Here is a 5,065-nt window from a genome sequence, read left to right as displayed (position 1 = left end):
GGACTCCCATGTAGTCGACCATGGTTTGAGTCCCAGACCCAGTGGCTTAAATTCATGCTGGGCACGTGTGCATGAATGCCAAAGATCCCGAGAGGAGAATGGAGGAGAAGGGATTGTAGCTTGGCCATCCCCCCTGGGGGGTGATTTCTCACTTTCTGTCTCTCTGTCTCTCTCTGTCTTTCCAGTGAGCGCACGCACCCTGCAGCAAAAACCTCTCAAAAAAAAAAAAAATTTCCCATGTGGCTTAAAATTCCAGAAATCCAGGCCTTAAAATTCCCCATGTGGGCCAGCAGGTAGCATAGAGGTTAAGGGGACTGGATCCCACGTGGCCAACTGTGTGATGCAAGTCCTGGACCCAAGGGCTTGAAAAACACTCCAGGTGCACATGTGCATGTGTCCCCAAAATTCTGAAAGGAGCATGGAAGAGACAGGATTGTGGTGTGGCCTTTCCCTGGGGATGTGCTTTCTCTCTCTCTCTCTCTCTCTCTCTCTCTCTCTGTCTCTCTCTGGGAAGTGCACACCCCCTATAGCAAATTTTAAAAATAAAAAAAAAGAAAAGAACTTGTATGCTAATTTCATTTTTCCATTAACTTCTTGAAGTCCTCACACATGACCCACCAGCCCTGTGGAATGTGCTTAGTGGGATCCATTTGTCCTTCTGTAGCCAGGAACAGGTCAGGGTAGGAACTCTGGCTCCTTTGAGAAGACAGACAGTTTCACTTTCCTTTGTTCCTCTGGGCTTCCTCCAGCCCCTGCCCCCAGGCAGGCCTGGCGCTGGGCCTTCCTGCACCCTCCTCCCCCAGACCTCTGGCCCCAGCTGGCCAGGATGAATACAGTGTCAGTGAGTGAGCTACAAGGACGTTCCACAGACCCAGCCCTGTGCTTTATCAGGCTCCAGTCTGTCTTCCCCTCCTTCCCCCCTCGTCCTTTTCATCTCAGTCTGGGCTGTTTCCCACAGTGCAGGCAGTAAAATCTAAGTGGTTAAATCTTGGGGTCCTGGAACCAGACTCCTGTCCCCAGTCCAGTTACAGCTCCAGCGTGCTGTGCCTTTGAGTAAGATGCTGACCTTCTTTCACCTCAGTCACCGGGGTAAGAACAGTTCCCACCTTCACCTTCGGGGTGTTGAGGGTGTTGAGAGCACTTACAATGAAGGCTTTTCACATTGTCTGCCACAAAATAAGTACTTAACAAATGTCAAGTCTAATCCCAGAAGCTATTTTCTCTTTACAAAGTGATTTATTACAGGGGCCAGCAGGTGGCATGGTGGTTAAGTTGCTGGACTCCCGCATGGTTGACTGTGGTTCAAGTCCAGACCTGGCAGCTTGCCTTTTCCCTCTCTGTCTCTCTCTGGTCACATTTAAAAAATAATAATAATAAACTAAGTAACAAAAAAACTTCTGATATCTTTTTTCAATAGTGACTTATTACATACCTACAGGCTTAGATTGATCACTTCTAAAATCTGGGGTGGATGGGAAATATTCTTTTTTTTTAAAATAAAACAGTTGATTGTATTTTCACATTTCACAATACAAGTGAAAACTGAGTCTTTTTGGATCCCACTTCTCTCCTCCAAAACTACTCTTATTCTGAATTTTTTTAATAGGAAGAGGGAGAAAGTCTTCCTTGGCACGCTGTTAGAAAACACCCAGAGTCGTGGCACCATGATCTCCTGGTGAAGTAGAACAAGCGAATATAAAACTGACATAAAGAGGCCTCCCTCCACCCTTCTCTGTCTGGCCGAGTCATCCCTGGCCGAGTCATCCCTGGCCGCATGGGCACCATCGTGGACCAGGTGGGAAGTCTCATCACTGGGGGTCCAGCGTCATGGGCATGTGGCCTCCCATGGTGGCCTCATTCCAGAAGCAGGTCCTGGCATCATCCCAGGAGGAGGGCCCATCCTTGGCATCATGGGAGGGCCCCCCATATGGGGATCACCGCCCCTGCAGGAGGAGGAGCAGAGAATGGAGTAGGAAGACCTTTCCCTTGTTGAAATGCAGCCTTTGTTTTATTAGTCGGCTCTGAGCCGCTCTCCCATCCATCTCTGATGGTAGTCTTTCACATTCTCTTGTGTGTCCTGCCACTGCAGTGTGTTTTCCTCACGGACGGAGAACCGTGGGTGAGGTATGTATCACAGGAGTCACGGTAAAACTTAGGCCTGGTGCTCTGCAGTCTGTTGGCCATTCCGTTTGGAAAATATTCTTTAGAAGGAAATTAATACATAAATAATAATAATAATACAATTGTGTTATATCCACTACTTACAGAGGAATTCACTCTCCTAGGCACTCTGCTGATAGCAATGAATGAAAAATAGTTCATGACAACAGTAGCCAATCCTAAAGGAAACTGGATGTAGCGATTTGGCTGGTCTCTAAGCTAGCCAGTTGTCAATTACAGTGGTGGACGCTGGGCCGCCTTACCCTCTGGACTGGAGGGCTGTTTCCAAGTGGGCACTGAGCCCTGGAAAACTTCCCTCGCCCATCCAGGAGAATCCTGTCCTGCTATCAGGAGAGACTGAGTCTTGATATTATCTCAGGACCCACCTGGGCACATCTGAGGGGTCCCTTGTAGTTTCTTTCTGAACCCGAGAACAAGCGCTTGGATGTACCCTGAGGGGAGCCACACACAGGTGGCCCCGAACAAAAGCTGATGTTCTCTGAAGGAAAGTTAGCGTTTTTCTCTAATTCTGAGTGAAGGATGGGGGTGGGGTGGAGAGGAGGATGAAATGTTGCTATTTTGAGAATGGCGTTGGGGGATAAGGGGTCTTTAAGAGAGTTGCCAGGCAAGATAGATGCAGCCCTTCCTTTCCTCAATTTCTCCCTGTGCAACTTGCTAAAATTTCTAGTTTGTTGACTTAAGTGGGCCAGACAGTTGGCTACTTGTACACCGATGATAGCGACAGCTTGTGTGTGCCGCCCACTTACTAAGCGCCATGCACTGTTCTGGTCATTTGACATTGATATGGACACTTTCCTGGACCATACTTGAGGCTGCTCTGAGCACTCTTTCTTTCTTTCTTTCTGTTTCTTTTTTAAAAATTATTTTATGTTTTAAACTTTATTTACCTACTTATTTTAATTTGGCCAGAGGGGGACAAAGTGAGAGAGAGTAAGAGAGGGAGGGAAAGCAAGAAAGCAAGATCCAGGTCCAGGATCCGAACCGCGGTCAGCCATGTAGGAGTCCAGCACCCTTAACTACCACATCACCTGCTGGTCCCAACACACTATTTCTTTTCTTTTTTTTTTTTTTTTTAATTTTTTTGAGAGGTTTTCGCTATAGGGCATGTACGCTCGCCAGACAGACAGAGAGAAACATAGAGACAGAAAGCGAGAAATCACCCCCCAGGGGGGATGGTCACGCCGCAATCCCTTCTCTTCCATTCTCCTCTCGGGATCTTGGGCACGCACGCACACACGCCCAGCGTGAGTTCTAAGCCACTGGGTCCGGGACGCGAACCGCAGTCAACTACGTGGGAATCCAGCGACATAGCCATTACGCTAACTGCTGGTTCCCCAACACACTATTTCTTAAGGTTTCTTTTTCCCTTTTATGCACATTGTTTGGTTTTGTTCATGATAGACCAGAAGAAAGAGAAAGAGAGAGAGAGGAGCATCTTCCACAGGTCCTGGTCATACCATGATCCCCCTTTCTCTAGTCTTCTAGCTTGCCAGAATCCTGGGCACATGCCTTGGTAAGTCTCAGATCAACTGTGCTGGGGACTCAAACTATGGTTGGCATGTGGTCTCCAGATCCACAGTCAAGTGTGCTACCAACTGTACCAAAGGCTGGGCCTGAGCCCTCTTCTTGACTCGGCCTGTACTGTGGCCTCTGGGTCCTCCTGTCCTTGCCAGGCCTGTACAACCCAGTGTAGCAAGCATTCTGCTATATTTAGCAAGAATTCCCCGCCTTTGATATCTCCTCCTAGCAATTTTCCATCCTGACGCCCTTGCTCTGCTGTAAATCTCGCCTGTGCTCAAATTCCTAATTGAGCTCTCTCTCGCTCCTCTACTATCATACCCCTTCTACAGTAGTCTTCCTTACTGTGTTAACAAGGGTCAGGATTTTTAAAAAATAATTATTTTATTTTAATTAATTAATTAATTAATTTTAATTTTACCAGAGAGGAACAGAGTGAGAGAGAGAGAAAGCTGGGACTCAAACCACATTCAGCCATGTGGAAATCTGGCTCCCTTAACCACAACGCCACCTGCTGGCCCCATGCTTTTTTTCCTCAGTTTTTTGCTATAGCACACGTGCGCTTGTCAGAGAGAGAGAGAGAGAGAAAGTGAGAAAGTACCTCCCAGGGGGGATGGCCACACCACAATGCCTTCTCTCCAGCCTCCTCTAGGGATTTTGCACACCCACACATGCCTGGTGTGACTTTAGAGCAGCAGAATCTGGAACTTGAACTGTGCAGTTGGCCACATGGGATCTAGTGCTTTAACCTCCATGCCACCTGCTGACCCCAGAATAATTTTATTTTTGAGAGATTTTTGCTATAAAGCGCATGCACTTGCTGGTGAGACAGAGAGACACAAAGCAAGAAATCGCACCCAGGAGGATGGCCATGCTGCAATCCTTTCTCCTCCATTCTCCTCTTGGGATCTTGGGCACGCACGCACATACCCAAGAGGGCAGGTGCCCTCTTTAAGTCGCCAGGTCCAGGACTCGGATCCCAGTCGACTAAGTGGGAATCCAATGACATAACCATTACCCCATCTACTAGTCCCAGGAATAATTTTTTTTAAGTTTTTTTTAATAATGATTTTATTTAACTTTATTTATTTTAATTTGACCAGAGAGGGAGGACCAGCAGTTAGCATAATGGCTATGTTGCTGGACTCCCAGGTAGTTGACAGCGGTTCAAGTGCTGGACCCGGTGGCTTAAACTCATGTCAGGCATGTGTGTGTGCGTGCTCAAGATCCTGAGAGGAGAATGGAGGAGAAGGGATTGCGGCATGGCCATCACCCTGGGGGATGATTTTTCACTTTCTGTCTCTCTCTGTCCTTTTGGCGAGTGCACATGCCCTATAGCAAAAACCTCTCAAAAAAAAAAAAAAAA

The 5,065-nt window shown here is 47.5% G+C and overlaps 1 long non-coding RNA gene across 1 annotated transcript in view; it reads right to left on the bottom strand.

Moving 5' to 3' along the window:
- The window catches only part of LOC102479252 (uncharacterized), a 23,679-nt gene that overhangs the window by 17,788 nt on the left and 826 nt on the right, over positions 1 to 5,065 (bottom strand). The window lies entirely within an intron of this gene.

This window comes from Tupaia chinensis, unplaced genomic scaffold (assembly GCF_000334495.1).
Source record: "Tupaia chinensis unplaced genomic scaffold, TupChi_1.0 Scaffold000146_1, whole genome shotgun sequence".
NCBI classification, from domain to species: domain Eukaryota; kingdom Metazoa; phylum Chordata; class Mammalia; order Scandentia; family Tupaiidae; genus Tupaia; species Tupaia belangeri.
This window is presented reverse-complemented; position numbering and strand designations above follow the sequence as displayed.